Source organism: Miniopterus schreibersii (genome assembly GCF_964146895.1).
Source record: "Miniopterus schreibersii genome assembly, chromosome: 1".
In the NCBI taxonomy this organism is placed as follows: Eukaryota; Metazoa; Chordata; class Mammalia; order Chiroptera; family Miniopteridae; genus Miniopterus; species Miniopterus schreibersii.
In genome coordinates, this window is record NC_138101.1 from 14,478,062 (window position 1) to 14,505,142 (window position 27,081).

Here is a 27,081-nt window from a genome sequence, read left to right on the forward strand (position 1 = left end):
GTAGTAGTTAATTGAGGAATTATTTTAGGAAACTGAAGCCCTGCATAGTCACATATCATGCCCTTTCTATCATAGATAGTAAGAGAAGTAAACCTTCCACAAACATTAATAATGTCCCATCTGATGGATACTTCGTAATATATTTAATTTGAAACACACTAAGTTTTAGTTCTGTAAATAATGATTCAGCCAGACTCCTAGGAGCTGTACTTGATTGTTCTGGGTCCTCATCTCCCATATCCTGACCATCTTTTAGTAAATACATATATTTTGAGTTTATCTACTTTTCTTTATTTCCATTGCCATCACACTAGTCCAGGTTGCCCTTATCTCTCACTGGGATCCTGTAGTAGCTTCCTAACTTCTTGTTATTGCTCTTGACCTTCTATAGTCTGTTCTCTCTGAAGCTTGTAAAAATGCACATAAGATCATTACCTTCCCTGTTCTGTGGCTTCCCTTTGTAATTACAATAAAATAGAAACTTTTTACCCTGGTCTGCAAATCCCTACATGGTCTGGCCCCTGTCTACCCCTCTAGATTTCTCTCTTTTTACCACCCCTCCTCCCCACCAACTTCCTTTCTGCTGCTAAAATATGCCAAAGTCTCTGTTTCTGAGTCTTTGCACTTGAGGTTTCCTATGTCTTGACTGTTTGTCTCTTCCTCATCAGCTTTTTGCATGGCTGACTTTAGTTTTTGGTTTTCTATCTTTCTCAGAAGTACTTTTTTTGGTGACCACATGTGAAAGCACTCTTCCTACTTCCTCTCCTAATAAACACACAAAGCACTTATAACACTGATGTACACTTATAAGTAGAAATTATATTTTATATATATTTACTAACTTGCTATCTGTACTTACCCATAGAAATGTAAGCCTTTTAAAGAATTGTACCCTTGTCTGGTTTGCTCATATATTACCTAGATAGTGTCTAGTACGTCATAGGTAATAAAACTTTTAGGATAAAGAATGTCTTAATTAATACATTTTGTGCATAAATCTTTTTCTATATTTTGATGACCCCCAACCTCCCTGAGGTAGAAAGCCAAAGTAGAATTAAGCTAAGGAAAACATTTAATGTATTTTGAACCATATATGCTAATTTAAATAGTTCATAAATGATTCCCTGCCCTCCCCCCCATTTAAATATCTTATTATACTTAAAATGGGTGCCGTGCTACCTCAGTTTTCATTCTTTTATATAAATAGTCTTTTTATTATTAACTTGGAGAATACAGACAAGTATAGCAAAGAGAATAAAACAAATTTCACCCTTCAGAACCACTTTGGTATTGTTCTCTTTTACATACAGTGTTATGTTATAAAGTTGCAATCATCTTAGATATAATTTTGCATATTGTGTTTTTAATTTTTTAAATTTAATTTATTTAAAAAATTTCTTTATTGATTTCAGAGAGAGGAAGGGAGAGGGAGAGAGAGAGATAGAAACATCAGTGATGAGAGAGTCGTCACTGATTGGCTGCCTCCTGCAAGCCCATGACTGGGAATCGAGCCTGCAACCTGGGCATGTGCCCTGACTGGGAATCGAACTGCAGATATTCTGGATCCTAGGTCGATGCTCAACTGCTGAGCCATGCCTGGTTGGGCACATCTTGTGTTTTTAAAATCTAACATTCTGCACTCTTTCTTAACTATTAAATGGAATAGAAGATGTGAATTATTTATTTGTTTTTGTAGGAGTTCAGAACGAATTACCCCAAGATGTGCCTCTGTGGTATACAGATTGTTTTGAGCTAAAGGCAACCAAGACCCTGTGAGCTCAAGAGAAACTTCTGCCCCTCTTAACTACCTAGAAGAATTTGAATTAGAGGCCTTGACAATAATTATAGATTACTAGAGATGTATAGGGCAGGGCAGACTTCTCATTTCTAAACGTGCTCTTATCATCCTGCAGTGACCTTCTTTCCCTCTGAGGCCCCACAGAGATCCTTAGCTCAGAATGTCAGATATACCTCATTTTCCCTTTTTGTCTTGGAGCGTCTCATGAGGTTTCTGACTATTATATATGTGGGATTCCCATGGGTACATCAATATTAAATTTGGTTATTTTCTCTTGTTAATGTGTCTCATGTCTTTTTGGTTATTAGACCAGCTGAAAGAACCTTGAGGGTAGAGAAGAGTTTTTTCCTCCCACACATTCTTATAGTTGGATAGATTCCTATTGTTGAATAGGCTGTTTTCAGTTAAAAATATTGTTATAAACACTTATGTGTATAAACCTTTGCTGCACCTTCCCAAGAGCGTACTATTAGATTAAAATGTATGAATATTTTAAGATTTTCAGCTATTGTAAATAATGCTGCAATAAATATTACTTTTATTAATATACATTGCTGCCAGAGTGCTTTCTGGAAGGGTTCTATTTTTATTTTATTTTAATTTAATTTAATTTAATTATTTTATTTTAATTAATTGATTTAATTTTATTATTTTATATTTTATTTATTTATTTTATTATTTTATTTTATATTTTATTTTATTATTTTATTATTTTATTTTATTTTATTTTATTTTTTATTTTATTTTTTATTTTATTTTATTTTATTTTATTTTATTTTATTTTATTTTATTTTATTTTATTTTATTTTATTTTATTTTATTTTATTTTATTTTATTTTATTTTATTTTATTTTATTTTATTTTATTTTATTTTATTTTATTTTTATTGTTGACATTATTACAGATGTCCCCCATTTTACCCTCCTTTGCCCACCTCCATCCAGACCCTGCCTTTCCCCCCTCACCTCACTGTTGTCTGTGGCCATGGACTGTGCATGGACATAGACAACAAACATGTGTATGTTCTTTGGCTATTCTCTTCACCTTCTTTCATCCTGGCTACCCCATCCACCTCCCCTCTAACATCTGTCAGTCTGTAACATGTATCCATGGCTCTGGTTCTATTTTGTTCATCAGTGTATTTTGTTTATTAGATTCCACATGTAAGTGAGATCATATGGTATTTGCCTTTCTCTGACTGGCTTTTTTCACTTAACATAATACTCTCCTGGTCTACCCACACTGTCATAAAAGGTAAGAGTTTGGAAGGATTGTGGTTTTGAGTGCCCATTGGTGTTTTTATTGAAAAAAGAATCTTTGCTATTTTGGGTGAAATGTCATGTTTCATTTCTTTAATTATTAGAGTTTGAATATTTTTCCTTTTGTGTATTGTTAAACACATTGTCCATATGATCAAGGGTTGGAGTGGTCCTGACAACAGGTCTCTTAAACTGATGATATGATGAAGACTGATTCTTTCCTGACATTCCTTTGTGGTTACTCTTGTGAAAATGTGGTATTGAAAGGGTTTAGCTTTCCAGTAGTTTAATTGTGCTTCCATTTTCTCTAATTTTGTTAAAGTTTCAGCTGTTGGTAGTTTTTTTTTTTCTTTTTCCTTCTTTAAATTCTGGTTTAATCCAGAAACCTAGTTTCTTGAATTTTTTTATTTTTTTTGCATTTATTGATATATTTATTACAACTATACCATGATACACTAATGTAACCGAATGTGATATAGTAGAAATTTAATATATTGGTGTTGGGGGCAAGGTGACACTTATAAACTGGGTGTTATAAGTGAGATACTGTTTATCTTTGGACTCACAGTGAACATGATTTGATTTGTAGTAATTGCATCTGAGACCACATATTAGGTTGCTTGATAAAGGGGTTTATTAATTTTCAAAATAACCCTTCATTTTCACCAAAAGCCCCAATGAGGAAAATCAGATAAATTAAAACAAAAGGTTTTTAAACACTACTCTGATGACCAATAATTTGAAGTCCAAGGTCCTCTTGAGGTAATTTCTTTCTGGTTTGCAAAAGCTGTGGGAGATCATTAACATCATGAGCCCAGCTACAGGAAATACTGATCTCTAAAATGTCATGGTCTCAAACCCTGTGGGGCCTTATGGATCTAACTTAATACAACATGTGCAGGCTCAATTATAGGACAAGTTAGCTCCAAGTATTTTATACATTTATAAGCACAGGAGCTATTGTATTCACCACTGGATAAAGCTTCTGGGTAGGCACTGAAATTAGGTAAATTGGTATAGTAATCCAAGGTGAATGGTGAGGTTAAGGCTTCCACACCAAAACCAGGTGGAATATGGTACAACCATGAACATGGGGAAAAATTTCAGAATTTGAACAGGTAAACAAAACTAGGAAAGACTCAACTCAGGTAAGTGAAACTGTCTGATTTCCAAAAGAAGTTTTTCAAAGGAGACTTCCACAAAACTCATTTGCCCAGCAAGAGTAAATAAATCTCAACTTATATAGTTTTATCCGAGTCACAGCTGAGAGCTTGATTAACTGGGGAACAACACAGTTAAATGACATTACATTCTTCATAGTCACTACTCCAATTTCAATATCTGCATAGAGAAGTACAGAGAGTTACATTGAAATTGTGTATGCTGAGGAATGCCACTAGATTAGCTCCCAGGAAAATTATTAAGCTCTATAATTGTCACATTTTCTCTTAAGGATAGATTTCAACTTCCACTGTTACATTGGTTGGGAACATTTCCTTTGTTGGCTGTATATTTTGAGAAAGCAAAATCATTGGCACTTGCGGAGGCTTAGAACATAAACCAACATTAAAAGTAATGGAAACACAGCTAAAAGTTTTATCTTAATAACAAATTCACAACTAGAGATTCATTTGCATATCTTAGAAAGCTAAAAAGACATGTTACATTTTTTAACCAATCAGCAAAAATATGTGCCACAGATTTTAATGTTCATAATTTAGTTTATCACATAAACATGTTTATAAATATGTTTGATTTGCAAAATTATTACATCTTTCCAGCATGTTTGAAATTTTCATATGTGTTTTAAGGAAAACCCCCACCCTATTTAAAAATGTACTACTAAATTTTAATTTGTGATTAAACCAGTGTCACCAAACTGAAAAAGAGAGAAAAACAAAACAAAATGAAACATACTGCTGTGTTGGATATGTAGTTGTTACCACAAATAATGACAACACATGTCTTATACAGTGATCATATACATGCTCTTGTTTTATTTCTCAGTCATTGTCAGAACCATTTGGAGGTAAGAAAACCAATGCATCATTGAAAATATGCCCAAATGGCCTAAGACGGTATACTCCATACATCATCGCATGCATCTGATTAGGAGTCAGTCCATTAAAAGTAACGGCCATATCTGAACAACCTCCTCCTACTACCAGGTTGGGTTGATTAGCCGTTGCCTCCTTAATTAAAAGCCCAACAGATTTGGTATTAAATAGATCTTTTCCTTCAGAATCTTCTGCATTTTCTGCAAACACTCTAGCATATTTCAGGCAGACTGCTAGCTGCTTATCTTCAGATATCTTCCAAATCATCCCTCCCTGTTCAGGACACTTTTCAGGGACAGAGAGAAGTCTGTTAAGTCTTTTCATTGATTTGATACTTAAGACAATTCCTCCTTCCATATTCCCATAATCAAGGTCTCCAGATTTTACAGTGTCACCTAGATAGAATGGTTGTGATGGATCCTTTTTTAACAAAAAATACTTTAAGTTTTCAATAATAGCAAACGTTGAGGGGCGTGCAAGGAAGAACCAGTTGTAATGGTCTCTGTATTTATCAAAGGCATAAGCTTTTCTCATCATCAACCACATGTCATTTGTTTCCATGTTAATTGACTCAAATACTTTAACTTTTTCAGAACTGAAGAACTCTGCTTTGTCACAGTGTTTGGTCCAAGTCTCCTTCACTGCAGCCCAAACACTCACATCTTTGGGTTTTACAAGGATGACGCAATATACCCAAAAGCTCTTACTGAGCTCCATGTGTTCATGCTCTGAAATTTTCAAGATATCTTCTTTATTAGGAGCTTGTAGGTGATGATGCTTATGGTGGTACATTCTATTTCCATAACCAATCCTGATGTGTCCTAGCATAGTGATCAAGGTACAGAAAATGCTTCCCAGCATCATACCTTTCAAAAATGAACTGCTTTCAGAAAGCATTTTTCCAGAGTGGCTTTTGAGATGAACCTTTTTAGGTAAAGATAGTTGGGGTGGAGTATGGGAAGAGGAGGAGGGGGAAATGGAGACAAGTGAGCGGGAGGTCATGGTCACCTCAGACCCCATTGAAGGACCAAGAAGGGCCTCCAGGAAGGCTGCTCTCAGTCTCTCCCGGCCCACCACCTACTCCCACCACTGCACCTGCCCGGGTACCCCGTGTAGAGCATGCTGGGAGTGGGCCAGGGCCCAGGCCATTCCCAAAAGAGAGTGGGGATGGGCCCCTCTGGGGGTCACTCCGGACATAGGCCGATGCCCAGGGACTCACCCTCATCTAGAAAGTCTCAGGGGTGGGCCGAATTTCTTAATTAACAACTCAGATGTCTGAAGAGTAAGTTACCATGAGTATTACAAATGTTAGCTGCCTTTCTTCTCTATTTTTTTTTTTGAAATATGTCTATTGATTTCAGAGAGGAAGAGAGAGGGGAAGGGAGAGAGATAGAAACTTCAATGATGAGAGAGTCATTCACCGGCCGCCTCCTGTAGGCCCCCTACTGGGGATGGAGCCCTCCGCCTGAGCATGTGCTCTGACCAGGAATCGAACCTCCATCTCCTGGATCATAGGTTGGTACTCAGCCGCTGAGCCAAGCTGGCCAGGCAGCTGCCTTTATTTTCTATTGCAAGTTCCTTTTGAATATTGACCCTTTTCTCTAAACAGTGAGGTCCATGATACCTAATTGCATAGTCTGAAGTTTGTCTTCATCTTCTTTTATGGCTTGAACTATATAATAGGTAAATTCAGGGACTGTTTCTGTTTTCTTTTTTAGATTCCATGTATAAGTGAAATCATCTGGCATTTGTCTTCCTTTGTCTGACTATTTCACTTAGCACAGTACCCTCTAGGTTCATCCATGTTGTTGCAGATGGCAAGAATCTTTTTTTTGTGTGTGTGGCTGAGTCATTGTTTATCCGCTCATCTATGGATGGGCACTTAGGTTGCTTCCATATCTTGGCTATTGTAAATAATGCTGCAGTAAACATATGGTTGTATATATCTTTTTGATTTAGTGTTTTGGGTTTCTTTGGATAAATAGCTGGGAGTGTAATTGTGGGGTCCTCCTTTGTCTCTTGTTATAGTTAAAAAGCTACCCCCCTGCTTTTTTTAAGTGACTGTATCTGTGGTATATATAAAGAGTTGTGAGAGAATAAGGTAAAGGAGATAAATGAAATAAAATGGGGCTCTGAAGTAAAGTGAACTTATGCGATTTTAGTCAGAGTGAACATTAATATACCTATGTAATAGGGTTCTTGTCAACAGTAAATAAGACCAGTATAGGAAAAATGTGTAGCACGATCTTTGCCACATAGTAACTCTTACAGAGTGTTAGCTTTAGTGTTTTAAATTCCCACAGTTTCTTCCTATGATGGTACAGTGCTGTAACTGGTTTTTTATTTAATTTTTAAAGATATTTGTAATAAATGATTCAAAAAGTACTAGAACAGGACAGGAATCTGATTTATTGCTACTATAGCCACTACTTAGGGAAATTCAAATATAAAGAAAGCTAATAGTTAATGATCCTGCTTTATATAAAGAGAGCTGTGTAAGTTTTTTTAAGAAGGGCCTCTTTGTTGCTTTCAGTGCCTACCTATCAATTGGCTATGGTAGAAACACCCTGTTTATTTAGCGTTTTGGGGAGATTAAGTATCCCACATGAATGAAGAGCCAGCATTTATTGAGTACTTGTGTGTCAGGTGCTGTTCTAAATGCTTTATACAGAATAACTCATTTGGTCCTTACAACAATGCTTATGAGTAGATCTCTATTTTATAGGAGAGGTAATGGAGGCCCTGAGAGGTTAAGTACAAGTTCACACAGCTGGCAAGTGGTAGAGATGGGATTCTACCAATAGGACTCACAACCTTAACCAGTATTCTTTTGACTCTTGAATAATTGCAGGTCAACACCTTTGGATTATAAATGTTTTATTGCAAACATTTTTGAAGCAGATTATTTCTAAAATTTGTCACTTATTTCCCTTCCTTGTACTGAGTGTGGTTTGACAGGCACAATGTTACTGTTAGTGCACATGCAAAAAGCACAGGTATTCTTCAGGACTATGGATTTGTGTAGAGCTTTTCAGCCTTATCTTTCATAGCTTTGAACTCCTGTAATAATTATTTCTTCATAAACTTTTTATTTATAACTGTGTGTAGAAAAAGGGCACAAAATCAGTCTATAGCTCACCTCTTTTTCACAAAGTTCATATTTTCATATTACCAGCTCCCAGATCAAGAAACATATTGCCTTCCTCCCTGAAGTCCCTTATGCGCTCTTATAATCACTGCTGGCCTCTGCCCAGCATTAATCACCGTCCCTGTACTTCAATATCATAGAAAAGCTTTCTTTCCTGTTTTTGAATGTAATATAAATATGGAATCATCAACGTGATTATATCCAGGTTTTTAAAAAAAATTTGGTTGTTAAGGCTGGAAGATAGGTATCAAAGCTTGAGTTGTCATAACTCTTGGTAGTGCGAAGGATCCTCCTTTACACTCAGTAAAATGTATAGAGTTTTAGTGTGATATTTATGACATCGTTTTTATTTCTGAGGATTTGTATTTTTTTCAGGTTTATCTGCGTTTTGCCAAGGTGAAGTCAGAAAGCGCTTTCAGATAAATAAAGTATTTACTGTGCTTATCAGACTTTAAGGAGTTTAAGAGCAGAGAAACTTAAAATACAAGGTCTAGTGTTATTTGCATTATGAAAAAAAGCTAAATTTAGTACCTCAGGTTATAGATAGGTATACATATATGCAGTTTATATATACATATCCAATGTTGATTTATCCTGAGTACTGAGAAATCCTATGGTGGTTTATTGAAAAATTCATACTAGATACTAGATCTAGATACTAGATCTTTAGAAGCTGACTACCACGGGCCAGTTCCTCTTATTTGACAAATAAGGAAGTTGAGACTCTGGAACCTCATAATTTGTGGTAAAGTGGAAAAAAAGAAAAATAAGATAGGTGGGACATTCACTTTCTTTTTATATTCATTGTAAAACCAAACCAGTGAGAATGGAAGGAGAAGTAGGGAAGTGTATCAGGTTTTTCTGCTTACAGCTTTTACTGTTTACCAGCATATTCACATAATTGAGAAGGTTGGTTGACATTTTAATTTAAGGGTAGTATTAATTCAATGTATATTTATTGAGCACTTATAGACATGTTCTGCACTGGAGCAGTGAGTAAAAGAAAACAGAACAATGAGCTTACCTTTAAGTAGGTAAGAAGGACAGTCAACAAGTACACAAGTAAAAATATCATATGTTAGGAAGTAATAAATGCTATGGAGGAAAATTCAATAGAGGCACCAGAGAATGTCAGGACAGAGCGTATGTGTTTCCTTTTTTGTACACAGTGGTTGAAGAAAGCATAGGTGACAGCTGAGAAGAGGGAAAAGGGGAGGGACAGAGTGATTTGGATACTCCTTAGGTGGAGGGAACAGCAAGTACATCATGGGCGCTGATATGGAACAGGCTTGGATTTTGGAGAAACTTCCAAGGACACCACTGGGCTGGTGATGGAGTAAGCAGTGGAGGGAGGAGTAGGAGATTAAGTCAGAGAAGTAGCCAAAGCCAAAATTTATAATGCAGGGTTTTGTAGATTTTTTTTTTTTATTAAAAATATATCTTTATTGATTTCAGAGAGAGGAAGGAAGAGGGAAAGGGAGATAGAAACATCAATGATGAGAGAGAGTCATTGATCGGCTGCCTTCTGCACATCCCCCACCGGGGATTGAGCCCGCCACCTGGTCATGTGCCCTGACTGGAAATCGAACCGTGATCTCCTGTATCACAGGTCAGTGCTCAACAGCTGAGCCATGCCAGCCGAGCAGGGTTTTGTAGATTGATGTGAGTACATTTTTCTGAGTGAAATGGGAGCCAGTGCAGGGTTTTCAGAAGAGTTGTGACATGCTCTGACTTGTGTTTTAAAAGGATCACTTTAGTTATTTCATTGAGATCCGACTGTAGAAGGGCTAGTCTCAGGGAGCAGGGAGACTAGAGAGGAGACTTCTGTACATGGGAGAGGGTGATGGAGCTCCAGGGCTAGCTGTGGAGGTGTGGGAGGTGGTGTGGTACAGGTGGTTCTGTGTGCAGAAAGCTTTTCTGTTCTGTTGTCCTGAAGATCAAGTTCATTGTAATAGAAGCATTGTGATGTAAAAACACAAAATTTTATGCTTTGTTATATAATTTAAGTAGTTAAGACATTGGAACAAACTTCTTATAGTTTTCAAGTGCTAGATATTATGAGGTAGCGTAAACACCAAACCATTGCCTGTTTCCATTTCTCCAGCCCCTTTAAAACATAGGGTTTCTTTAAGTTCATTTTCTTACTTTTTTGATCATTGTTGTTTTCATTTCTCATAACTTTCCTTAGTGTCTCATTTTTAGCCTTTCTCTTACGTGCTGATGTAATTACAAATAAATACCTGATCTTTTCTGGTTTTCCATACTTTCACTTGTTTTCCTTTTGTAGTTTATTAGGTTTTTGACCTTTCTTTCCTGATTTTGTAAATCTCTCAGATTCTCTGAAACATATTGCTGTCTCTGTCACCTACCTTCAAGTTTTACTTCGCTTGATTATCTAACTAGAGCTTATTTCATTTTGAAAGGCAGAGAGTGTCTAGCAGGTAAACGTACTTAGTAAATGCTTGATTTCTTTTGCTTTATTCACTTTGGGTTAATTTCTCTTTTTATTAATAACTTTGTTTATTCACTTATTTGTTGTAAACTATATTCCTTATTTCATGTACACATTTAAAAATTCATACATATATCTCCCAGTTATTAGTCTGTGATATTTCACTGAATTTTCTTTTAGTTGGTACTCCCTTTGCTTTTTTTTCTTTCTGTTTCATCTGGTCCCTTTGGAAGAAACTGCAGAGATACAAATGTGGCCTTATCTGGACTTGTGATAAGCATATAAACACCAAATAATGAAGCCTTTAGGAACTACTTGTGAGATGAGCAGAAGGAGGTAACTTGGATTTAATAAATGAGACTGGCAAAGATGGTAAAAGTAATTTACTCTTGCTAGTCTAAAATCAGAGCATGCCATTATACAATTATAGACTTTGAATTGGAAGAGATGGACAAACCTTAATGATCAAATTTTCTACTAATTATAGGAATCCCTATAGTGCATCCTTCATTCATTAGTTTCTCAAATGCATTCAGTGACTGGGAGCTCACTGGTTCTTGAGAAGTCTTTTTCATTAGGAGACAGCTCTGGTTTATGAAAACTTCTTTGTTATACTGAGCTGAAATCATTCAGTACCTTCTATGGGTTCTAGATCTATTCTTAGAAGCAAAGAATGACTGCCTTGTCTCTTAATATTTTGAAGGACCTTGTATCTGTCAGGATTCTCTAGAGAAATAGAACAGAAGACAAAAAAATATATAAATAAATTATATTTTAATTAATATTTAAAATTTAAATATTAAAATTAAATTATATATATAATTGAGATTAATTTTAATGAAATGACACAGATGATTGCAGGGACTGCTAAGTCTAAAATCTATAGGGCAGGAGTTGAGGTTTCAGCCTTTGAGGCAGAATTTTTCTTTCTCAGGGAAACCTCAGTTTTGCTTTTAAGGCCTTCCAGCTGATTGGATCAGGCCCACCCACATTATGGAGAATAATCCTCTTTCCTTAAAGTCAACTGATTGTAGATGCTAACTGTGTCTACAAAATACTTTCACTGCAACACCTAGATTAGTGTTTGGTTGAATAACTAGATACTGTAGTCTAGTCAAGCTGACACATAAAACTAACCACATGTTATCCTGTGTCAACTTTTATCTCCTAAAAACCATATTTAATCTATGAATAAAGACGATAACAAAGTAATACTTTACCCTAACATGATAACAACTCTCCTGTGTATAACTGAGAACATGCTAAACCCTTTTTCTCAGGAGAGGATGCAAAGTTCATGTTCACTCTTCTCGATATCCTGTAACTTAAATACTGTGATGTAAAGTTAACTATTATTAATATGTCTTATGTTAGATTTTCCTTCTTTGCTCATTGATGCAGTGGCCAGGTGGTAGGTTTGGCAGAAACATTGGATGTAACAAGGCAGATCAGTATCTAGAATGTCTATTCCACCGAGAACCAAACTTTTCCCTTTCCATGATGGAAGCAGTTCAGTGTATTCAACCTCCCACCAGGTAACTGGCTGATCACCATGGAGAATAGTGCCTTTTTCGGGACTCAGTGCTGATCTCTGCTGCTGGCAGATTGAGCACTAAGCAGCTGCTACAACCACGTCAGCCATTGTGAGTAGAAGTTCATGTTGCTGAGCCCATGCATGACCTTCTTCTCTCCTATAACCATTCTGTTCATGAGCCCATTGGGCAATGATAGGAGTAGCTGGGTAGGGAGGCACACCTTGGAGATACAGATTTGGTTGCAGACCACCACAATAGAGCAGATATTGCAATAAAGTAAGTCACATGATATTTTTTGTTTCCTGGTGCATATAAAAGTTGTGTTTATCTTATACTGTATGTTTAGTATGCAATAGCATTATGTCTAAAAAACAATGTACTACCTTAATTTAAAAATACTTTATTGCTAAAAAATGCTAACCATCATCTCAGCCTTTAGCACGTTGTAATTTTTTTGCTAGGGGAGGGTCTTGCCTGTATGTTGATCAGGGTGGTGGTTGCTGATGGTTGGGGTGGCTGTGGCAATTTCTTAAAATAAGACAACACATGAGGTTTGCTGCATTGATTGACTCTTCCTTTCATGAACAGTTTTTCTGTAGCATGCAATGCTGTTTGATAGCATTTTACCCCCAGAAATTCTTTCAAAATTGAAGTCAGTCTTCTCAACTAAGTGTATGTAATATTCTAAATACTTTGTTGTCATTTTAACAATCTTCACAGCACTTTCAACAAGATTAGATTCCATCTCAAGAAACCATTTTCTTTGCTCATCCATAAGAAGCAACCCCTCATCCATTAGTTTTATCATAAGATTGCAGCAATTCAGTCACATCGTGAGATACTTAATTCTAGTGCTCTTGCTGTTTCCACCACATCTGCTGTTACTTCCTCCTGAAGTCTTGAACCCCTCAGAGTCATCCATGAGGGTTGGAATCAACTTCTTCAAAACACCTGTTAATGCTGACATTATGACTTCTTCCGTGAATTACAAATGTTCTGAATGGCATCTAGAATGGTGAATTCTTTCCAGAAGGTTTTCAATTTGTTTTGCCCAGATCCATCAGAGGAATCACCAGCTGTGGCAGTTACATCCTTACAAAAAGTATTTCTTAAATAATAATACTTGAAAGTTGAAATTACTCCTTCATCCATGGATCGCTGCAGAATGGATACTGTGTTAGCGGGCATGAAAACAACAATAATGTTATTATACATCTCTATCAGCTCTGGGGGGACTGAGTGCGTTGCTAATGAGTAGTAATATTTTCATTTTTCTGAGTGGTAGGTCTCAATAGTGGGCTTAAAACATTAAGTAAACTATGTTGTAAAACAGATATGCTGTCATCTAGGCTTTGTTACATTTATAGAGCACAGGCAGAGTAGATAAATTCTAAGAGGCCTAGGATTTTTGGAATGATACATGAGCATTGGCTTCAACTTAAAGTCACCAGCTGCATTAGCTGCTAATAAGAGAGTCAGCCTATCCTTTGAAGCTTTGAAGCCAGGCACTGAGTTTTCCTCTCTAGCTGTGAAAGTCCTAGCTGGTATTTTCTTCCAGTACAAGACTCTTATGTCTACACTGAAAATCTGTTGTTTAGAGTAGCCATCTTCATTAATTATCTTAGCTACATCTTCTGGATAACTTGCTGAAGCTTTTATATCAGCACTTGCTGCTTTCCTTGCACTTTTATGTTATGGAGGTGGTTTCTTTCCTTAAATCTCATAAACCAGCTTCTGCTAGCTTCAGACTCTCCTGCAGCTTTCTCACTTCCCTCACCTGTCATAGAATTCTTGAAGAGAGTTTGAGCCTTTCTCTGGATTAGGCTTTGGCTTAAGGGAATGTTGTGGCTGGTTTGGTCTTCTATCCAGACCACTACAATTTTCTCCATATCAGCAATCAGTTTGTTTGGCTTTCTTATCATTTGTGGGTTTACTAGAGTGGCACTTTACTTTCCTTCAAGAACTTTTCCTTTGCATTCACAACATGGCTAACTGGTGAAAGAGGCTTAGCTTTTGGCCTATTTTGGTTTTCAACATGCCTTCCTCACTAAGCTCAATCATTTCTTGCTTTTGATTTAAAGTGAGAGACGTACGATTCTTCCTTTCTCTTAAACACTTAGGGGCCATTGTAGGTTTATTAATTGGCCTTTTAAATAAATTTTAATATTGTTGTGTCTCAAGGAATAAGGAAGCCCAAGGAGAGGGAGATAGGACCAGCCGGTCGGTGGAGTAGTTAAAACACATACAACATGTATCAATTTAGTTTGTAGTCTTATATGGGCCAGTTCGTGGCACCTCCAAACAGTTACAGTAGTAATATCAAAGGTCACTGATCACAGTTACCATAACAAATGTCATAATAATGAAAAAGTTTGAAGTCTTGTGAAAATTACCAAAATGTGACAGAGAAACTAAGTGAGCAAATGCTTTTGGAAAAATGCTCAATGACTTGTTCAATGCAGGGTTGAAAAGGCAGTATTTGTGAAGCACCATAAAGTGAAGTGCAATAAAATGAGGTATGCCTGTATACAGAACGGTTCATTCTATCAACTCGATTACTAAACTCCTCCTCTGAGGTGACCCTTTGGTAAGCATTTATATGGAACACAGATATTTTTATGTTCTTTGCCCATTCAGAGAGGTCCATTCATATATCTCTTCTCCAGATCACTTTGTCAACAGTTTCCTAATCATGTCCTTCCAAGTTCCTGACCATCAAGATAAACCTTTGGCTGCATCCTATGAATTGGTAACTTGGTAGCTAATACTTAAGCATCAGTCTCTGCTGAGTCCCAGTAACAAGCCAAAATGTGTTTCTTAAAAGGAGAATAGCTATCTGCAGATGATTTCAGGGCTTTACTCCAAAATCCTAAGAGCCTTTACTGTGATTAATCTGTATGGGTCTACCAGAGGCTCCAAACAGCATCTCCATCTATTCTGATACTTCAGGCACCATTGGATCTTCTGGATCATATGGCCCAAGTTACAGAACAGCTTAAAGGCCTGACTTGTTGCAGAGGCTTGTTTTCTTCTGGGCCAACTCAAGACTACTAGCTTTTTGGGTCACCTGGTGTGATGGATAAATTTTATGTGTCAGCTTGGTTGCGCTATGGTGCCCAGTTGTTTGGTCAAACACTAGTGTAGGTGTTGCTATCAAGGTAATTTGTAGACGTGATTAACAGTTGCAGCCAGTTGACTCTCTGAGTCAAGGAGATTATCCTTGATAATGTAGGTGGGCCTCATTCAATCTCTTGAAGGCCTTAAGAGCAAAAACTGAGGTTTCCCCAGAAAACAAGGAATTCTGCGTCAAGACTCTAGCCTAGAAATCTAGTTGTTACTCTACTGCTTTGGGAACCAGTGTGGGGATTTTGCCAGTTGCTGAGTATGTCTGTTCCAATTGTGAATTCTGCAACTGGGGAAATAACCATAGGATGGATTCAGGGGGACCCACTGGACCCATTGTGAGATGGACCGGAGTTAAAACTCCATTGATTACCCGACCTCCATAATTCCCTACTCTGACACGTGGACCACAGTAAATTTTGGATCTCTTGGAATTAGTGTCATTTCAGAGCCAATGGCCAAAAATCCTTGAAAAATCTGATTACAGTTGATCCTTGAACAACAAGGGCTTGAACTGCACAGGTCTCCTTGTATATGGATTTTTTTCAATAAATATAGTTGGCCCTAGGTTTTGCTTTCACAGATCCAACTAATTGCTGATTGAAAACAGTACTTTTGATCTGAGGTTAGACATCCTTGGATATGGAGGGCTAACTGTAGACACTCTTCTACAGCATTTTATACAAGGGACTTGCACCTGCAGATTTTGGTATTCATGGGGGTCCTGGAACCAATTTCTCTTGGATACTGAGGGCCAACTGTAGTTAAGTTTTTGGGAGTCAAAAGTTATATGCGGACTTATGACTGCAGGGGGTGTCGGTGTCCCTGACCTCTGTGTTGTTCAAGCATCAACTGTATTTTCTTCTCCTATTGCATAGTCATGCTGGTGAAAGGCTGTAGATCCATTTGGGGAGGGCTAGCAGAGAGAATAGCAGTGTGAATTTTGGCTGTGTAGCAGGGCCCTTACTCAGGGAGAGCCATCATCCCCTTTATTGCAAGGTGTTTTTAGTCTGTAAACTGGCTCAGGTTTGGGAATTTATGGAGGGGACTTAACTTTGTCTCAGTAATGCAAGTTAGTCTTCTGTTCACTTGGTCTAGAACTCTTGCCTGTTTAGATCAAATAAGAATTTAGTGGACAGCCCATCTGTTTATCTTCCAGAGGCACCATGATTAACTAGTAAATGCCAGAGGTCTCTGTGAGTCATATTGCTCGGATTACTGTTTTCACTCTACTGTCCATTATGCTGACCATGTCCAACTTGTATTTGGTGATTAAATACTGCCACTTGCCCTCTGTCTCACCAGGATCCACTTATTCCCATTGCATTTAAGGATCGAAGTTGAGTGGTAGCGATTATCTCATTGTAATTTCTGACCTGCAGGGAAGTGCAATCACACAGTTCTTCAGTGATGCTGAGGCTCACCTCACACAATTATTTTTCAAAGTCCTGGTGAAATGTATGTCCTCTGGACCCTCCTGGGGTGGGCGAACAAGTTTTACATGATAAAACCATTTTAACATTTCAATTCTTCAAGCTTTTGGATGCCTTCCTCTACAATATACCAAGTCAATTCTGGCATTTCAGCTTCATTTAGTGTAGTCCACCTTTTGGTGCATGCTTCAGCCAGCCAACAAAACTGCTAGAGGCCTTTCCAGCCCCTTGAGCTACAACATTGAATCTAGATTTTCTGCTTAGTGGTCTCATATCAACAAATTTGGCCTTATCCAACTTTATGTTTTGTCTGTTTTATCCCACATCCTTAGTATCAAATCCTACACATTCCCCAGGTTTCTGTACAAATTGGAAAAATTATGCTGTATTTCTGGATTGTAGTGCATCTCCGGAGGCAAGGGGTGTCACAATTTGTACCTCACTTTTTGGGGCCTGCTGGGACTTGAGTCTAGTTACAGGTCTAGAAGCAAAGAATTGGTGTAGGTCCTGAGGAGAATCAGTTGTGTCTGGCAAAGCAACTACTTCAGGGAGGCCATTGCAGATTCTTCATGCAAAGCAGACTTCACCCCAGTTGAGAGTAGAAGGTCTGCTTCTAGCAAAGAACACCCAGTGTAATTCAGGAGTTAATGTCCCCAGCTTCACTAAGAGATTTGCCCACTTGTTCTGATTTCAATGTTCAGGGCCCCATTTCTTTCTAATGAACGCCCTTACTTTAACAGACAATATTGTGTGAGGTTGGGAGTTCAGTTTGTGTTGTAATTCAGCCACTCACAGGATGACACTTTTTGGTGTTCAGAAACCTCAGCTCTGAGTCATCAGTAGATAAGGGTTTCTCTTAGAGCAGACAAGGCTCTTAGGTCATTTATGTGGCATTTGAGTTGAGCATATTAATCCCTGAGTTTATCCTCTTGTTTCCCAACTTAATCCAGCACAATTAGTCACCAGCAAATCTCAATAGTTGAATAGTGGCTAGTTTGACAAATGTTCTAAGATATCAATTGCGTGTTCGCCCAGAGCCTTGCTTTTTATAAGTATTTGATTAGGAGTACCCAGTGGTTATATTTTGTATATCTCTATTGCTGTATCATGCCATGGGCTACCAGTGCTTTCTTTACCTCTTTACTGGAAATGAAGTCATTAGTGCTTTTAAATCTAATCAGAGTAGAGAACCAATTTCAGAAACCACTTCAGGAAACTCATCCTTAAAATTCTTTGCCTTTAGAACTACACTTGGTACCCAAATCAGTATCAGTCAGGACTCTTTAGTGAAACAAACAAGTATATATGTGCATACACATACACACACACGCACAAGTGCACACACACAAATAAAAGATACCTTTTAAGAAATTGCCTCACGAAATTGTGAGGTCTAGAAAGCTTGACATTTGTAGGGCACACTGACATGTCACCTTGACCACCATCAGATCAAGAAATAGAACTTTACCAACACCCCAGAAACTCCTTTCCTCCATGTTCCCTTTCTTAATGATAACTTACTGCTGAAGGTACCCTTACTTTTGTGATAATTATTTCCTTCCTTTTCTTTTTACTTTTACCATTTGTGTATGTATACCTAACTGTTATTTAATTTTGTCTTGAACTATATATTAATAGAATCATTGTATATACTTTTTATCTCTTGCTCAGGAAAAGTGTGTTTTGTTCATTTTGTTGAAGGTAGCTGCAGTTCATTAATTTTATTACTACATTTCAGTTTTGAATACTTTACAGTTTAATCAGTTTTTCTAATGAACATTTTATTTGTTTCTGGTGTTGGCTTTTTATGAAAAATGCTTCTGTGTATTGCACATCTTTGTGAGTTTCTCAAGGGTATGTAACCAAGGAGGTTGCTGGGTCAGATGACATCAACTTTACTTAGTAATGCCTAATTATTTGGCAAAGGAGATGTATCAGTTTACTTTCCCAACATCACCAACATTGGTATTATACGCTTAAAATATTTCTGTGGTGGGCATATAATGGTATCTTCTTATGAGTTTAATTTGCTCATTATTATTAAAATTGAGCATCATTTCATGTTATTGGTTATTTGGATTCCTTCTTTTGGAGATTGTCTATTCAGGTCTTCTGTTCTTCTCTTGGGTTGGTCCTTTCTTTTCCTTGTAGTGTTTTTGAATTCTTTGTATTTCTATATTTTGGTACAAAGTATTTTCAAAATTCTTTGTATTTCTGTCTTTTAGTTACTAAGTATTCTTTGCAGTTCCTTATATTTCTGTCCTTTGGTTACAATTGCAATATCTCTTTTCAATTTGTGGTATGTCTTTTTATTTACTTTATGATGTGTTAGTGAACAAAAGTTCTTCATGTGAGTATTGTTAGATTTACTAGACCTCACTGTTAAGTGCTTTTTGTGTCTTAGTTAAATTCTTCCCTACCTTGATAATACTACATTGTCGTCTCAAAGCTGTAGTTTGTATTTCAAATTTAGGCTTTTAATTTGCTAGGAATTGATTTTTGTATGTTTTGTGAGAATCAAGTTTGATTTTCTTTTTTTTTTCTATATGTGGATGTTCAGCTAATTCTAGAACCATTTATTTAACAAGTTTGAATTTTTCCCATCAATTTGCATTGCTAATTCTGTCATATAGCAAGTGTCTGTATGCGTGTGGATCTGTTTCTGAGATTTGTTTTCCTCCCCACCGATTTATTTGTCTGCTGCTTTGACAGTACTCATCATGTTTTTAAGTTACTGTCATCCTATCTGTCTTAATATTTGTTATAGCAAGTTTTCTTACTTTGTTCTTTTTTTAAGACTCTCTGGCTATTTTTCTGCCCTTTGCATATTCATATAGATTTTACAATCAGCTTGTCAAACTCTAGGGGAAAAAAGCTTTTATAAATTTGAATGGAATTGCATTGAGTCTTTCAAATTGATTTGGAGACAGTTTACATCTTTATAACATTAAATTTTCCAATATAAAAATTTGGTATTTATCTTCACTTGTTTAAGTATATTTTCATGGCTCTCATACAGTTTTATAATTTTTTTTCTTAGAGGTCTTTCACATGTTATATTTATTCCTAGGTACTTTATGTTTTGATCCTCCCCTTCATTTTAAAAATACTATTCAAGTTGTTTTAGTTTTTAAATATTTTTTTTATTGATTTTTTTTTTTCCCAGAGAGAGAGGAAGGGGGCGGAGAGAGAGAAACATCAATGAGGGAGAAACATCAACATCTATTGGCTGCCTCCAGCATGCCCCCTACTGGAGATTGAGCCTGAAACCTGGGTACTTGCCCTGACTGGGAATCAAACTGGCGACCTGTTGGTGCATGGGGTGACGCTCAACCACTGAGCACACTGGCTGGGCTGTTTTTATTTTTAAAATGGGATTGTCAGTTCCCATTTTTTAGGATAACAGGTTTTATCATGAGATTGTTTTTGTACCTCAAGAAGCATGAACTTGTAAATAGTCCTTTTCTTTCCTGAGATTTTTTTAGTATGGTTAGGAAAAGGCAACAGTTTAACTTTAAGTTGGGTTTTGAAAAACAACTAGGGATCAGAAATACAAATAATAGAATTTGGCTCTAACCAAATTTCATTGGCCTTAAGTTACCATCTTGCTCTGTTATTTATGAGGCCAAATAGAGAGTTGCAATCCCAAACCGTGGAACTCTTCTAATAGTTTATTCTTATCAAACTTTCAGCCAGAACATGAAGGCTTAAGGTTCAGACATATTTTGAGTTAGTTTGAAAAAGTAAGTGAACCTGTTTTTGGCTTTGCCCACTACCCCAAGTCATTCTCTTTGTAATCATTTTTGATGAATAATCATTGAACTTAGTGTATTAGTTATCTATATTGCTACATAATAAATTACCACAAACTCGGACACGTAATTACATTTATTACTCAGATACATTTATTATCTTAGAGTTTCTGTTGGTCAAGTCTTGGCATGGCTTATCTGGGTTCTCTGTTCAGAATCTCAACAAGACTAAAGTCAGTGTATTGGTTGGGCTGGATTTTTATCTGGAGGTTGGAGTTGTCTTCCAGGCTCATTCAGATTGTTAGCAGAATTCAGTTCATTGTGGTTGTAGTACTGAGGTCCTTGATCTCTTGATGACTTTTGGCCAATTGTTGCTCTCTCCACAACATGGCAGTTTGCTCCTCCTAGGCCAGTGGGTGAATCTGTCTTCTACTTTGTGCTTCTTTGAGCTCTTTTAAGGGCTCACTGGGTGAAATTATGCCCACCCGGGACAGACTTTTTCTTGAAGTGAACTCAAGAGTCAACTGATTAGGGACCTTAAGCACATCTGCACAATCCTTTCTGCCATGTAATGTAACATAATCATGGTAGTGATATCTCATCATATTCACAGGTCCTCACATTCAAGAGAAGTGGATCATACAGGATGTATACATATACCAGGGAACAGAAGTCTTGGGAGCCATCTTAGAATTCTGCCTACCCCACTCTGATCCATGTATGCAAATTTCAGTTTCTCATACCAAATGATGCCTTGGTTCTTTTTTACACCTGTTTTGCAAAACTTTTACAGAACAAGATCATGTGTACTCATCCTAATATTGAGTCATCCAATCTAAAAATTGGAAATTTCCCCCAATGGTGACATCTTATATGAATATAGCACATGATCAAAATCAGGAAATTGATATTAGCATATTATGATAAAGTAGACTACAGACTTTACTGCAGTTTCACCAGTTTTTGTATCATTAATTTTGAAAGTTTCATATGTCTTTATGTGTAATTCTATGTATAGGTTCGTATAACCATTGCATTCAAAACATAAAATTGTTGTTATCACAAAGGAATTCCCTGCTCTCCTGTATAGTAACACCCTACTCCTTAATCCCTGGCAACTGCTGTTCTGCTCTTCACTTCTGTACCTTTGCACTATGAGGATATATATAAATGTAATCCTAGATTATGTAACTTTCTGTGATTTCCCCTTTTCATTTAGTATAATATCCTTAAGACCTATTCAAATTGTGGAGTGTAACTATAATTTATTCCTTTTTATTGCTGAGTTGTATTTATTTGTATGGATGTACCACAGTTGTTCAGCTGTTCACTTATTGAATGACATTTGGGTTGTTTCCAGTTTGGGACTATTACAAAAAAATTCCTATAAACACTTATGTTCAGGATTTTGTGTGAACATGTTTACTTTTCTCTAGAGTAAATGTCCAGGAATGAGATTCTTGGGCCATATGGTAAGTGTATGTTTAACTTTTTAAGAAACTGCCAGACTGATTTCCAGAGTGGCTGTGCTGTTTTACATTCTTATCAGTGAAGTATGCGAAAAACAGTTTCTCTGCATCCTTGTCAGCATTGGTTTCTATTGGTATTTTTTTACTTTGACCATTATAATAGATGTGTGGTGGTATCACATTGTGATTTTAATTTGCATTTCTTTCATGACTAACAATGCTAAGCATCATTTCATGTGTTTGTCATCTCTAGATCTTCTGTTCATGGCTTTGACCATCTTCTAATTGGACTTTGATTTGTTTTTAATGGTGGACATTTTCAGATAAATACAAAAGTTAAGACAGTAATATAATGAACTCTTGTTATCGAATTTCAACAGTTACCACATTTTGCCCTTTTGTTTCTTTTCAGTATTTCAGAGCAATCAGGTACTTAGATATCATGACATTTCACTTATAAATGCTTCATTTATATCTCAAGGACTTTTGAAAACTATAACCACCATGATATTATTATACTTAATTTAACAATAATTCCTTAATATCTAATACTAATACCTAATAATAGCATATACTTTATACATTATAATAATGGCATATATTTGTAATTAGTATATAGGTGTTAGATATCTGATATGTAATACTTAGTCCATATTTGCATTTTTCTTTTTCAAAGATGTATTTTAAAAGTGGTCTGAAACAGAATTCAAATCAGCTCATTTAATTATGTACTCTTTTTAACAGCACTACCTCCTTTCCTCAGGCATTTGATTTGTTGGAGAAATTGGGTCATTTGCCTTCTAGACTAATTTGGATTTGACTGATTTCTTTCCCCTATTATTTAATTTGTTCTATACCGTATTTCCTTTAAACTAATAGTAAGACTTAGTGGCTTGGTTAAATTTGATACAGATTTTTAGATGAGTACTTCACAGGGATATTGTATACTCCTGTTGCATCACATCCTGAGGCACAGAGTGCTTGGTTGTTCCAGTTTTTGGCTACTAAGATCCATCAGTTGGTTGAGGTAGTTTTAGCTCCATTCTTACTTAAAGACATTTTCCTTAATCTGTTACCTGTGGTTATGGCTCTCATTGATGATTGTTGCCTGGATCCAGTATTGCATTTGGGGCTGCAGAATGGTGGTTTTCCAGTTGCGTTATTCCTGCTTTTATTTGTTGGACTGTCAAGAACATCTATCAACCTTTTGGTTATCATGAATTACATTCATACAGGAAAGGCAGGAAAAATGCTCAGGTCCCCACATCCCCTTTATTGATCAGCATCCAGAGTAATGAGTTGGCGCTTGAGCAATCTACAGGAGACACCAATGAGGTGCACCCCCCATTATTTTCTTTGTAAATCATTCTGAATTTGTGGATTTTAAAGAAAGGTATATTATGCTTTCCAATAACATTTCCTTTAAAATTACACTTTCTACCTGTAGGTATTTAGAAATATAATTCATTTTTGCACATTGACCTATTAAATCCAGCAACCTTACAAAATTCTTGATTAATTTACATTTATTTTTAGATTTTTATCTTCTGCAGATGGCAGTTTTGTATTTTGCCTTTCAAGTCTTTATACCTTTCATTTCTTTTTCTTTCTTTACTCTAGTAGTATAGAACTCTAGTACTATTTGAGTAGAAATGGGGTAGTACAACCCTCCTCTTGTTCCTTACCTCAGAGGCAATGCTTTTAATATTTCACTATTAAGAATGTAGTTTACTATAGTTTATCAGATTGAGGATGTTTCCTTATATTTCTATGCATTTCATCATGATTACTGTCTAATTTTATGGAATGCTATTCTGCATTTTCCCCCCAGGATCATATGAGTTTTCTCTCTTTAATCTGTTAATATGAATTACATGAATTGCTTTTCTAATGTTGAAACAATCTCCCATTACTGTAATAAACTCAACTTTGTCACGATATGTTGTTATCCTTTTTGTAGTTTGTTGAATTTAATTTGCTAATATTTTCAGATTTTTACATTTATGTTCATGAGTGAGGCTGGCTTTATTATAATTTTCATTTTTAGTACTGTTTTCTTGGTTTTGGAACTAGTGTTAAGCTATCTTTATAAAACAAGTTGAGGAAGTTTCTTGTTCCTGTTCTCTGTATTAAGAGTGGAATTCCTTCTTTCTTGATTATTGCTAGAATTCACTAATAAATCAACCTTGGGCTTGGAATTTTCTTTGTGGGAAAAATTCCCAACTGGTTTGTATTTTAGTTCCTTGAAGAATGTAAGGTAAAAGTAGTATCTTCCTGTAGTGACAAGCTAGTAGTTATAAGTGAAAAATTCAGTTGCTGATTAATAGTTTTTACTGAATGGTTTGAGTAAAGCTCGCTTGTCTTTATTTTTTGAGCTATATCCAGCATACTTTTTGTCTGTAAATACAAATTATATTGAATACACTTACAAATTTTACTGAATACAGTTACATTTTAAAAAATAGGTTATCTGTCATATAATGTGGGGCAAAAGTAGGTTTTCAGCTGTGAGTACAGGAAACAGAGTTTATTCTTGTATTATTATTTATTAATTATTGTATTATTTTCCATATGAACAACTGTAAACTTACTTTTGCCTCACCCTGTATTGCTTTAATACAGTTGTTTAAATTTATGTTTTAAGCTTCTTAAGGTTGTAAGATTCCCTAATAATGAATATATAAGAAGTGTTTAGAGGACTTTGAGTTAGGTATCCAAGTTAAACTTCTGGCTCTGCCAGTTACTATCTTGGGTATATCTCTTACTTTCTGGGTCTCAGATTTGTCATTTGTAAAAAGACTATCTACTTCACATAGTTTTCATGATGATAAACTGAGAAGTGCTTTATAAACCATAAATTATATAAATGAAATGCTTTAAAGATAATGAGTTGAAAGGAACCTTTGGGATCTGTTTGCATCCCTTCATTTCACAGGAAATAGAAGCTACTAGTGTATTGTATGTACAGAACTGACTGCACAACCCAGGCTTCCTGCTTCCCAAATCATTGGGCTTTTTCTGTTTAGCCTTTGTTCAAATTAAATACTAGGTACTTGAGAGAAACTTTGACTCCTTTAGGAGCATAGCTGAGTGTATCTTTCCCAAGAGGTTAGGTAGAAAAGTACATGTGACATTAGGGAGAAAAAGGAATTTTAAGACTTTAGTTTCTTAAGTTACCAGTAATTAAAACTGCTGTCATAGTAGTTATTGAATTTTCCCCCCCAGAATTTAGACAAAGAGAGACTTGTTAAACTTTTCAGGGATTAAAATTCATCTAATTCAGTAAGAAGTAAGGCCCTGTGTGGTTACTGCATAACTTTGTACTTGAAATTCATTGAAATTTTACTTTCAAAACCATTGCTGCAGTATAATTTTAATAAAATCTTACCTTACATTTAACATGAAAACTCTTAAACTAATAGTGTTTATAAAAGGTAGTTCCTTGAAATCTAATTTGTCTGTTTATTACTTTCTCTAAGTCTAATTTTTTGTAAATATAGAAAAAATAGTTTCAAGTTTTTAAGTTGATACTACTAATGGAAAGGTTTGTTATCATTTGAGCTTTGAAGATTCAGTATATCATATAGTATTTGTGGTGTCTTATCCCCAGGAGGGAACTCCTTTCCTCTTTCTCACTGCTGCTGCATCCTGGAGATCCTAGACTGCACCCCACTCCTTTACTCCAGCATTGACTCCTCACCCCCTTCCCCTCCATAGGGTACAGCACTTATTTCAGTTGTTAACCCTTACCTCCAGTTCTGTTGTCTGCTCTCATGTAAGAATTTCCTCTTAATGTCCTTTCTTACCCTTCCTCTCCTAGGAAGTTTGTTTCCTGTGAAATGATGAGACACATAGGGACACATTAAAGGAAGGAACCCAGGTTTGCTGAGGCAATTTAAAAATCCCAAACATCTTTGTAGAAAATATGTATCCCATATTTTAGATGAGTTTATAAAGTTTACTTAAGTCATAATACCACTTATATATATTTTTAGAGATAATATCTTCAAATGCTAGATTTGTGAATAATTACCTTGAATAAAATGTTTCTAAGAATTGAGGCTGTTTTTATTTAGTTTAAATACTAATTTCTATGAGGATTCAATAAGGATTTATATAAAGTGAATTAAATTATAATTTTGTTGACTTAAACTTAAAGGTCAGATTTAATGTTAGTTTAATTGTTATATAGGCTTGTGACATTTTTCCTCTGAAAAACAGGATGTTTTCTTTCTTTTTAAAATTTTTAAAAAATTTTCTTGATTCCAAAGAGGGAGGAAGGGGGGAGGCAGAGAGGCGGGGAGAGAGATAGAGAGAAAGAGAGAGAAAAACATTGATAAGGAAGAGATACATTGATCAGTTGCCTCCTGTACATGCCCTGCCCGGGGATTGAACCTGCAACCTAGGTATATACCCTGACCGGGAATCAAACCCAAGACCCTTCATTACATGGGACGACTCTCCAACCAACTGAGCCACACCGACCAAGGCAGGATGTTTTCTTTCTTTCTTTTTTTTTAAATTTAAATATATCTTTATTGATTTAAGAGAGAGGAAAGGCGAGGGGGAGAGAGAGATAGAAACATCAATGATGAGAGAGTCATTGATCGAGCCTGCAACCCGGGCATGTGCCCTGACAGGGAATCGAACCCCAATCGCCTGGATCCTAGGTGGATGCTCAACTGCTGAGCCACGTCCTGCTGGGCAGGATGTTTTCTTTCTTTCTTTTTTTAAAATCCTCACCCAAGGACATATTCACTGATTTTTAGAGAGAAGGGAAGAGAAAGAGAGAGAGCAACATTGATCAGCTGCCTCCCACATGCACCCCGACTGGGGACTGGGATGGGGATTGAACCGGCAACCTAGGTATGTGCCCTGACCGAGAATCAAACCCTTTACCTTTCAGTGCACAAGGACGGTGCTCCAACCAACTGAGCCACACTGGCCAGGGCCAGGGTGTTTTCTTTAAATATTTAAAACTCATTACAATGCTACTCAACTTATAATAGGGTTATGTCTAATAAACTCATTGTAGGTTGAAAATATTGCAAGTCA

The 27,081-nt window shown here is 36.3% G+C and overlaps 1 protein-coding gene and 1 pseudogene across 4 annotated transcripts in view; one reads left to right on the forward strand and one right to left on the reverse strand.

Annotated features, from left to right (window-relative positions):
• Positions 1 to 27,081, forward strand: part of STIM2 (stromal interaction molecule 2) — a 136,347-nt gene that overhangs the window by 20,844 nt on the left and 88,422 nt on the right. Inside the window, exon 1 of one of the 3 annotated variants that reach the window (XM_081123440.1) lies at positions 21,254 to 21,275. The exons of the other annotated variants lie outside the window; for them this stretch is intronic. The gene's annotated coding sequence lies outside the window, so the exon portion shown is untranslated. Of the gene's footprint in view, positions 1 to 21,253; positions 21,276 to 27,081 lie in introns of those variants that run through there. 3 annotated transcript variants of the gene reach the window in all.
• LOC308558901 (C1GALT1-specific chaperone 1 pseudogene) lies at positions 5,061 to 6,051 on the reverse strand (annotated as a pseudogene). The gene has a single exon. The product of its transcript is annotated as a C1GALT1-specific chaperone 1 pseudogene (transcript).